Source organism: Xiphophorus hellerii, chromosome 14, assembly GCF_003331165.1.
Source record: "Xiphophorus hellerii strain 12219 chromosome 14, Xiphophorus_hellerii-4.1, whole genome shotgun sequence".
NCBI lineage: Eukaryota > Metazoa > Chordata > Actinopteri > Cyprinodontiformes > Poeciliidae > Xiphophorus > Xiphophorus hellerii.
The window spans coordinates 1147106-1158622 of NC_045685.1; the positions used below are offsets into that span (position 1 = coordinate 1147106).

Sequence of the window (11517 nt, forward strand, 5' to 3'; positions counted from 1 at the left end):
ACACATCAAGAAAACTAATTTGTTCTCGAGTAGTTTACCATTTCAACTCTTCATGCTTCATATTTGTGTATAAATCATTTAATAACTCATAAAAATATGATTTTTTTCATATTTGTTAAAACTGTCACTATGTTATGAGACATATAATCTGTTAAAAAAAAATTAGCACTGCCTTATCCCAGTGCTAACTACTGAAATACACAGCTCCATCAGAAACAACCAATCAGAGCCAGGAGGAGGGTTTTAGTACTGTCAGTCACTCCCATGCACACTTTGCTCACATCCTCCCCCTTGCTCTCTGCTAAGCTACAACTGGTTCACATCAACATAGCTTGCCATGAATGCTCAGGCTAGTTAGCGGGATGGCTAATAAACATTTTTCCTGGATCAGTACTTTGTTTCTCTGCCTTAATTAACACATTAAGGCAGAATGCATAAGGGTGATTGACAGCACTAAGACCCTCCTCCTGTCATGACTGATCATTTTGACTGGGAGCGGTGCATTTCTTCAGGTGATAATGATACCGCAGGGCGGAGGTAGAGGAGCGCAAGCTTTTCACAGGTTAGCTGTCTCATAACCAGGGCCACCCCAAGCCTCCATGGGGCCCTAAGCAAAATTTCTTTTGGGGCCCTCTAGTTCTGCTGACAATGTGGACTGGCTGCAATCAGCAGCCCAATCATTAGGTCATTCACACACCTGCTATAAACTTATTGCATCTCTGGCAGTGCTGTTTACTTTATATACATGTATAATATAGGATATATTTATTGGTCAACCAGTTGATTTCTCTGCGCCGATTTCCTTAATTTTGGGGGATCGTTATCGGCCGATACTTACATGTGAAGCCCATCTTATCCCCTAATTTTATCTTCGTCAGCAAAGGTTTAAAAATCAGTCTCTGTCCTCTTCTGCTCTGCAGTGAGAGGTTTGACTGACAGACTGGCCCACCAGGTCAAGTCTGCACGTTTACAGTTAACAATATTTACCCACTGTTGCCAACTCAGTGACTTTCTTGCTATATTTAGTGATATTTCAGACAAAAAAATTTATATCAGCCAGAATCTTAATTGGCAGGTCAGTCTTTTTAAAGATCGGTAACCGGCAATCGGCCAGAAAACTGCAATCGTGCAGCCCTACACACATATTCATGACATTCTTTGATTAAATTAATTTCTCTTAAGCGTTACTCCAATAGCTAAACATTTAATTTATTCCAGGTGAGTCTTTCTCCCCTGAGAATGTGGACTGATTCTGTACCTTTAAATGATTTTAACAAAAGTTTCACATAACTTAGAAGTTTATGTAAAAATAATGTTTGTTTTAGCCACAAAATGATTTTGCTCAGCAGCAAACAGCATTTCCCCAACTACAGCAGAGAGCAGCTCATCGATGTAGCAGCTATGTAGCCTGACGTAAAAACATTTTGCTAGACAAGGTCAAACATTGAGAAGTTTTAATTGTTATCAAACGTTATCAAACACGGTGCTTTGAAGCCAAAAATACCTCAGAAATATACAGAGCCAACCATGAGAATCAACTCATTTAAAGTTTGAACTCAGTTTCACATAAATACAAAGACCCTAGAATAAATGTTTGGCTGTTGAACTGGACTGTCCCAGGTCACTATCAAACTAATTTTCTATTAGCAGCTTTACAAATCTTTTACATTACATTACCAAAGCACATTAAAACAAATCTTTATCTTGGCTTTTTCTATACTTTCTCTTTCTTTTCTCCCTCCCTGAATAAGTCCTTTTTTGAGACATTGTTTTGCTTATTTACTTCTGACCGGAGCTGTGGACGTTTGGATGCTCTGCACATTGCACGCCAGCTCATGTTACCGGTGAAGCGTGCTGTACCTACCGCGGCCACCAGGGGCCCCCAAGAGCATTTTTTTCTTCTTTTTATCAATAAAATAATAATTTATACATACCTTATCAAATATACATTATTGTAAAAACAAATCACTTCATAGTGAAATTGTGTGTTTTTGATATTATAATGACATAGAAATTATTTTTAAAAAAAAGAAAAAATCAGCTGCACTGACAGGGCCCTTTAGTGGCCTTGGGGCCCTAAGCGTCTGCTTAGTTTGCTTGTGCCTTAGGCCGGCCCTGCTCATAACATGATGTCATAACATGACCGTTTTAACAAATATAGAAAAAACATATTTTTGTAAAAGTTTCATATCATATATTTAAACCCTGGCTTACAAGTTTTTTTGTTTTTAATTTTAGTTTAAGTTTTTAATGAGTTATGCAGATAAACAGTCATGAGGACGACATGTAAATGTCTTTTTGTTTCTTAATTCTTTTTATTTGTCATGAGCCACCTGTTTGAGCTGTTTGAGTTTTATTTTTAATCTGTTTTAATGAGATGCTTTTAGTGTTATTGTCATTGGGTAACACAGTTCTTGGTATTACTTTCAAACAACTGAAAGTAATACAGGTCTTTGTATTGTTCCTTAGTTCTTCCTCATGTCTTTCTCTGTGTATTTTGCTTTAGACTATAAAGTCGTAGCTTTTGATTTGTTAGATCTTCTGTGTTTCCATTGAGGTTCTCTTGTGCGTATTACCTTCCCTCAGCTCCCTAACTGCTCTGCATCTTGTTTATTGGACTTATGCGATTTCCATCTCACTCATCATATCTCAAAGAAACTCCTTAGTTTCTTTCTCTCACTGTTGGATTCTACTGTTGCCCCTATCCAAGTGCCTCTGTGTTTTTCCTTCATATTTTGTGGTAATGGTAACAATAATAAACTGTTGTAAAACATCCAAATGCAAAAAAGCACTTGATTGGAGCACTGTCTTTACATGCAGAATCATTACTAATCATCTGAAAATTGACCTTCTAACATCATAAATAAGACTAGTTCAAGACAAGAGGGAAAGAAAACAGAGCTTGTTTTTCTCAGACGAAAGTCATTTGAAGGGAGTTTTGAGGCATGTTCTGCATCTCTATTAGAAAACTCTGTTCCCTGCAGAGCCAGGAAATAAACATGAACAAGATGTGGCCTCACTCTAAGGCTAAGCACTCGTCAATGTAATGACATGATGTTTGCTGGTGACCTCTGACATTCACACAGTCAGCAGGGGGCAAATGTTCTACAAAAACATCCAGAACACTTTATTTGACGGGGTGTGCATAAGACTGACATGACACTCTCATAATCATGATAAAACAGCTGTCATGAACATGAAGGAATCTTTATGAATATCTATGATAGTTGTCATGAAGTGTCATTCGATAAATAATGTCAGTTGTAATGCAAAGTTGCTTTAAAGGTTGCATTAAAAGTCCCAACTTTGCATGATTTTGTAAATAATGACACTTTAATGCAAAGTTGGCACTTTTAATAGACTTTCAATGCAATTTCTAGAGCTAGAGCAACTTTGCATTAAAATTGTCATTACTTATTGAATGACTCTTCATGACAACAGTCATACACATTCATAAAGACTCCTTTATGTTCATAACAGATGTTATGTCATGTTTGACAGTGTCATGTCAGTGTTATGCACACCCTGTCAAATAAAGTGTTACCAAAACATCAGTAATGACCTTATGGGGCTTTTATTGGAAATCATTTTAATGTAAAATGTTTTAATATAATGATCGTCGAATTTCTGTTAATATTATCATAATCCTTCTACTTTTTTCTTTCTTGTTTCTCCTTTTCCTCATGGCATAGAAAGGCATCATTTTTACTCTGAGGAAGTTTACTGAGCTGCTTAACTCGAACAGGCTTCAGATTTTATTCTTCTGCATTCTTTTAACACTTTAACAGAACACCTTCCTGGACCTCCCACCCACAGAAAACAGCCTGTAATCAGCCTCGGAGCTGAGGAACATGTTGCAGCCTGTTCCCTCAGACAATGCTTGTGTTTTAGGAGTTGAAAAGATCTTATTTAAAAGTGCCAAGATGGGGTTTCAGATGGTTCCAAGCAGTCAGTATGCATCTGACTTCAGCAAAATATCAGCACTACCTGATTTCTTCACCCCTGTGAATTGTGTTGTGATTCAATCCATTTGATTTTGCAGGTGCAGCATCTAGTTTGACCTGAGAATACTCTAATACATAGTATACCTTAAAAAATATTCACACCCATGAACTATTTCACATTTTGTCACCTTACACTACAAACTTCACTGTATTTTATTTAGATTTTATCTGACAGATAGACTGAGGGGAAGCAAATGGGTAAATAGTTTTTAATATTTTTAGAAACAAAAATCTAAAAAGCATGGCATGTACCTGACAAAATAAGGCCTTCTTCCTTAAGAGCTTTTCTCAGAGAGGTAATACTGTATGTAGCAGATTGTAAATTAATCTCAGTTGGGAGGGTTTTTTTTGTTGTTTTTTTTATTATTATTTTCTGAAAATATCGACAGCTTGTTTGAAGAGTGGTAAATGGGAAAGCCCAACATGATTTATTTTCTAAGACTCAACCTTGTTTAATCTACGTAGTAATTTAGTAGTTTCCATTTAGTCAAAGCAACTGATTGGACTGTATACTCCTGCATTCATTATGTTGGAGACATCACTGCTAAAACTCACCCCACAGTAAAACTCAAAGTTGGTCAAAAGAGTTGTCTTTGGAGCTCAGCCTCTGAGCTGAGCTCTGAGAAAGTTCTTTGGTATGTCCTAACTTTCTGACAAATAATTAATTAAAAATGTTGATTGGGGTGTGTTGGTGCAAGGATGCCTCCAATAGTTGCAGGACAGTGGTGCTTGAGAACTAGAGTTGCAGACCACTGATCTATGTGGACAAAACAAGTGACTATAAGGCACTGCTCAAAGTCTGTGAAGAGGAGAATTTTACACATAAACTGAAAAGAATTTTTTGTGAATTGGTTTCTTGCAGATGTCCTACTTCAATGTTCTTGAGAAGACTTGATGTAATTTATTATAACCAGAGTCAAAGGCAATGGGAAGACACATGGAGCTAAATCCAAGACAATCCTGGAGGAAAACCTGTTAGAGGCTGCAAAAGACCTGAGTGGGGTAGAGGTTTACCTTCCAGGAGGACAAACACCCTGAGCATACAGCCAGTCTATGTATTCAGTCCTGAGACTGAACCATTTCAGTCTCAGGATGTGCAAAACTGGTAGAGACCAACCCCCAAAAAACTGTGAGGTTAGTTAGCATCTACGCAAATGACACAGGGGAACAAAATGGAAACATTTCTTACATTTCAATTCAAAATTTGAATTTCCATTTTACAAATATGCAGTGTTCTATCACATAAAATCTTCATAGAATAAATTTGTGGCTGCAACAAGAAGAATGCCAGAAATAGTCTTATAATTAAACCACAAACAATCCCATTTTTAATTGTCTTCCAGAATAAATTCTTATTTATGATGAGAAGAGATGAGATTGCAGCAAAGCCAGCACCATAAAGAGAAATGTTGTGGTCTAATGGAAGAACGTGACGAGTTGGGACAGAGCCCTGACTCTAAAAACAGCTGGCACCAAGAAGAACTGGAGCCCTGACCAAGAGCCAAAAGTTACCAGTCAACATCAGTGCTTTCTTTCAGATATGCCATGAAATGATAACCAGCACCAAACTGGAAAAAAGTTCACATCTGAGCAAATAGCTCTCTCATTCTTTCACTGAGACATTAAATGACTGTACAGTTCATATCCACTCACTGTGGAAAAATGCAAAATGCTCTTTGATCTCTCAATAAAGATCTGCGTGGCCCAGTGACTGATGACCATCCCATTAGGAAGGCCTCAGATGGAGGAAAGAGTTCTTGTAAAGGTACTAATGTTAAGCAATGCATTAACAAGACTTAAGCCCATCCACTTCCTGTCAAGTTGGACAATGAGTCTTTTCATGTCAAAGTAAAAACAAGCGAAGACCACGCCCTCATCAAAAAGGCTTGGACAGTTATTCCCTTACTAGCCTGTCAATAAGCAGAATGTTCAGTGTCTGTTGAGTGTTAACTTGGTCTAACAGCAGATACTGTTTTAAACCCATAGCAGAACAAAGTGCTCTCCCTAATCCAAACCCAAACCAAACATTGATCTTAATCCAATGGAGCAGCACTTTGCTCTAGCCGACTTAAAAAGGGTCATTACAAAGGCTTTCACAATTTCTTTTCTGCCAGTTTTGAAAAATGTCCTGATGTGTAATGAAATGTAATGACTCCTGAAGATGAACTTGGATAGGCTGAGAATTCTATCTAATCCAGGTCTCAAAATCCTATATGGCTTCCATTCACAATAGCCTGGTGAAAATCAGCTGATTGTTCTATGCTTCGCTTCATCCAGAAGTTCTCGGCTATTGAGGAACAATTTCAGCTGGAAGCGTTGACACTGTTGAAGTTTGAAACAGTTGGATCTGATTCAAACTTCAACACATCGCTAATGTTTGGTCGTGACGTATGTAATGCACTAACCAGAAGAAGCTGCGCAATTTGTAAACAACCTTGTGGGAATAGGGTCACAACATCTTTGCCAGCAATAAAATGTCTTAAACGTTCCTCTTGCTCTGACTTTAATTGCTTATTTGGAAACGAGGGTAGCTCTGTACATAAACATTTTGCAGAGATAGCAGGTATTAGGTGCTGAGATGTGACAAGCCTTAAAAATGTTTTAAATAAAATACATCTATGTTTACCACATATCATATATTAGAAAGTACAGGCATATTTGAATAGTTTGCTAGCATCTTTACTTCTACTCAGTCTACTGTAACCACAGTTACTTTTGGAATGTGTCATGCAACAAACAGTTCTGCTCCACTGCTGGGTATGCATCTAGTCACTGCATCTTTTAATTTCAGTAATGACAGGGTCCTCAGAGTTCTGCACAGTTCTAAGAAAAACAGCTGGTGGGGAGAAAGAAAGCATTCTGCTGAAAACACAAGCTAGTGTTTGGCTGTCGTCCAGCAGCATGGAGCCTAGTGTGCAACAAAGAGACTGAAAAGGCTCCCAGATATTCCTACATTCCCACAACCAGAACACAGTGGCTCTGGTGTTCCCAGAAGTTCTTTGGAAAGCTTTAAAATGCTTACTTCTTTGAATGCACCACAAGTGGTGGTATTAGTGTCCAATAATTAAAAGCAAGATGATTACCATTGTGCATCTGGGCACTTTCATCATTCCTTCACAGGAACCTAGGCGTAAATGTATATTTTTAAAGAGCAGATTTAGTGATGAAGAACATCTAGTCCCATATACTAAAACCAAATGAACAAAAAAAAAGCATCCAGTGCAATGTTCTGAGACACGCAAACCTGTAAGCATGTTCTTACCTGAACATCTGATCCTTTCTCCACTACCTGCTTCTTGCTGTGTGTTCTTAACTGCAACTGTTTCAGTAACTCCACCTCTAAGAGAGTAACATGACTAAAGAGGGGAGGGACAGGAAAAGCAATGGATGTATTGTTTGTCCTGTTGCTGCTGTGAGATCAGTCATCGAAGAGGGAAAAACTCAAAAATAAGCAATAGACTAAGATTAAAGTCTTGTCTAAAGCAATTGTTGCTTTGTTATTACTGAACACAAGTGGATACAAATAAGAGACTTAGCAATGTACCAATTTAACACTTGAACAGAGACAATGACCTTGCAAAGATTGCATGCTTTTTACTGTTGCAAACAGAAAAGGCTTACAAGAGAAACAAATGCTTCTTTATCATTTTCTCATTATGTGTCCACATTCTGACCCATTTCCAACCCAAAGTTCAGCTTATTTTATTGTGATTGGTAACAGTCCTACACAAAATAAAAAAATGTGTGTGGAGGATTAAATATTTTAAAAAGAGACCTGAAAAATGTTGCATTTTCCCCCTTTATCTTGGTTCCTCTAAATAAAATCGAATGGAAATCTGCCTTCAGAAGTTACCTGGCTGGTAAATAATTGAATCTAAATGCAACTGCTCTGTGGAGGCTTCAGAAGTAGAGAACATAGGCAGATGTGTCTCCAGACCAAAAACCACTGACTCTCTTTCCCGCCAATGTAGGAGCGGCGCTGAGCAGGATTAAAATTCACAAGGCTAAAATGTGTAGATGGGGCACAACCAATTTTTATTCCATTTTAAATCTTTTTTTTTTATTTTTTAGTTATTTATTTATTCATAATTTAATATTTGTTTTCTATAGCTTCTAGGTCATGTGACTTATTGACTCAAAATCAGTGTGAAATTGTTCTACTGGACTATATAGACGAGGCATTTTTATTCCATTTTAACTACTTTTTTTATTTATTTTTTTTTATTTTTGGCCAGCTGTTCTCTACCCCCTCAAGCGCTCGGAGGTTCACCTAGGGACCATCAACAAATTTCCAAACCAAACACTCCTGACAAACTAATGTAAATAGATGTCTTGTGACCAACTGACACAAAAAAGTGGTAATTCATGCAATTACATATTCTCTATTAAATTTTGAAGTCATATTCAATATTTTATATCATTTTAATATTAAATAATATAATGTTTTCTTCAATAACTACTACTTCATGTGACCTATTGTCTAAAAATCAGCGTCAAAGTGTTCTACTAGTCTGTACAGATGAGGTACACTCAATTTTTTATTCCATTTCCAACTGCTATTAATTGAAAATAATCCAGTGCAGGTTTGAAGTGTCTAGGACTCAGGGGTCTCAAACTCCAGTCCTCGAGGGCCGCAGTCCTACAGTTTTTAGATGTGCCACAGGTACAAAATACTGGAATGAAATGGCTTAATTATCTCCTCCTTGTGTAGATCAGTTCTCCAGAGCCTTGCTAATGACCTAATTATTCTATTCAGGTGTGGTGCAGCAGAGGCACATCTAAAAGTTGCAGGACAGCGGCCCTTGAGGAATGGAGTTTGAGACCCCTGGGGTGTTGTAGTTTTGGAGCTGGAGGAGTTCTAGTGCAACCCAGATGCAAAAAAGTGTTAACAAATCAGAAAAAGGTTTCACAAATCCCAAACATGGTTATAAATATTCTGCTATTAGAACAGAGTAGTCCAGTGCTTGTTTGAAGTGTCTAGGTGTTGTAATTTTGAAGCTGGAGCAGTTCTAATATACAGTGTTTCCCAACCCAGGTCCTCAAGGCACACTGTCCTACATGTTTTAGAGGTTTCCCTGCTTAAATGTGCCTGATTCGACTGATTGCAGTTCAACAAACGCCTGTTAATCAGTCATCATTTGAAATCAGCTGGACTGAAGCAAGGAAATACCTAAAACATGCAGGGCAGTGTGCCTTGAGGACCAGGATTGGGAAACACTGTTCCAGTATGGTCCAGATGCAAAAAAGTGGAATCCGCGAAGTAGGAACCTTTATTTTTTTAATATTATTATACAATAAAATACTTCATAATACATTGAAACCAAAGAACAAAACCTTTTTACAGGCCCAAACATTTGTTTAACAAATAAAAAGTACTGTATAAACAATTTTTTTTTTTTTTTTTTACAAATAACTACTGTACTGTAAAATAATACTTTTAATATGAACTGAAAGCGGATTCCAGTGCCCGAATTGCGGAGATCAGCGCCGCCCCACTGTGACCTGAGTTATTGAATTAGAAAGGGAGAAAATAAAAAATTATTATGAAAAAACAAAACAAAGTATAGTAGGACAAATAGTGACTCATGACTATTTCACTGCTCTTCTGACTGAGCCGCTGCATCCTGACTCCGCTCTGTAGCGGCGTTTTTTTTTCCTTCTAAAGCCCGCGGTGCAGGTGTGTTTTTGAGAGAAGAACATAGTTATCGGTAGTTGTTGTCGCTCTTTTTTCTTCTGGGCAAAAAGATTCTTATAAACCGACATGCCACCATCGATTATGTTAAATTTGGTAAGCTGTTTTACGTACCTATACATATTAAACCGCAACATTGTTGACACACAGGTAGAGAAGAAGCAGAGAGACTGTTTAGCCAATCAGAATGCAGAACACAATGCACGATGCAAATCCGCGAAGCAGCGAGACCGTGAAAGATGAACCGTGAAATAGCGAGGGTTCACTGTACTCCGATGTTTTGTTACTCATTCTGCTGCAAGTTGGCTCAATTTTGACGCGCAAGACGTAACCGGTAAAATCCGGTTTAGGATTTTCAAAATAAAAGATCCGGATGTAGTTCATTATTTCTTGCGCGGCCCGGTACCAATTGGTCCGGTGGTTGGGGTTCACTGCATTAGAAGAACTCAATGATTTACAGGAAAGCAATCAAGCAAAGTATAATGCTGTAAGACTGCAGTACGAACCCATTCTACGCAACAGTAAAACCACAGCAGAGATTGTCAAAAAGATCAAAGCCTGTGTTACACTCAGAAAAGAAATTTGTGACCTCATAAACAATCGTACAGAGACAATTGATAAAGATTATAATAGTCATCTTGAGAAAGAAAGGGTAAGAGAAACATTAAACAGATGAATATGGATCTATCTTTGGTCACACTGAAACTGAAACTGTAAGCTCATCAAAGTTGGAGCAGCCATTCCAACTCATCTAGTACTAACAACAAGGCAGATGCACAAGCAGAGCTTGCTGCTAAAGTGAAGCAATCAAAGGCCACAAAGGAAATTCAAGTACAGCTCCAAAAATTAGTAAACAAATGGAAACTTAAAGAGTCAAAAATGCTGTCAGAAATGAAGCAAAAAGAAGTGGAAATGCAACAACAGCTGGATTAAGAAAGAGCAAAACTGCTGAGGTTAAAAGAAGAAAAGGAAATAGCTGTAGCAGCAGCTCGTGTGAGAACATATGATGAATCTGAACGCTGTGAAAACAATATTGAAAAGATTTAAGATATTAGTTACAGAAATAAACCTGTCTTCTCTAGAAATAAAACCTGCTTGAATCCAGATGCTACATCGTTCCAGCCTTACCAATCAGCTCCTGAGGTGACAATAAATCCAGAGTCATCCAATCTAGCTGAAGCAATCGCCAGCTCATTAAGTATGAGTCGCTTGCCAGTCCCTGAACCCACAGTATTAGAGTGGATCCTTTAAGGTTTACTGACTGGAAAATGTCATTTATGACTCTTATTGACAGAAAGCCCCTCCCAGCTAGTGAGAAGATGTTCTATCTCAGAAATGATCTTGCTGGAGAAGCACGTAATGCTGTTTAAGGTTTCTTTTACCATGACTCAGAAAGTGCATACATTGGAGCATGGACAGTCTTACAGGGCAGATATGAGAACGCGTTTATTATACAGAAAGCTTTCCGTGACAAGCTTGCAAGATGGCCAAAGATCAACGTAAATGACTCCCTTGCACTACGTGAGTTTTCTGACTTCCTCCAAGGCTGCAAAGAAGCAATTCCACATGTCAAGGGATTAGCTATCTTCAATGACTGTAAGTTGCTTATAAGTTGCTCAAAAAATTACCTGAATGGATTGTTCGCAAGTGGAGTGGAATAGTTGTGGATGAACTTGATGAATCAGGTGATTATCCAGATTTTAAATGGTTCACACAGTTTTTGAACAAAGAGGCAAAAATAGCCTGTAATCCCATCACAAATAGCTGTAAACCAAAATCACCTTGCTATGTTTGTAAAAATGAAGCCCATGGCATCACTAG

General features: G+C 37.9%; 1 protein-coding gene across 7 annotated transcripts in view; it reads right to left on the minus strand.

Moving 5' to 3' along the window:
* frem1a (Fras1 related extracellular matrix 1a) overlaps positions 1–7348 on the minus strand; it is a 73014-nt gene extending 65666 nt beyond the window's left edge. For 6 of the 7 annotated variants that reach the window (XR_004341871.1, XM_032583179.1, XM_032583183.1 and 3 more), the window contains exon 1: positions 7267–7348. The gene's annotated coding sequence lies outside the window, so the exon portion shown is untranslated. The remainder of the gene's footprint in view (positions 1–7266) is intronic. The other variant, XM_032583182.1, reaches the window with a different exon arrangement.
* Positions 7349–11517: the final 4169 nt, after the last annotated feature.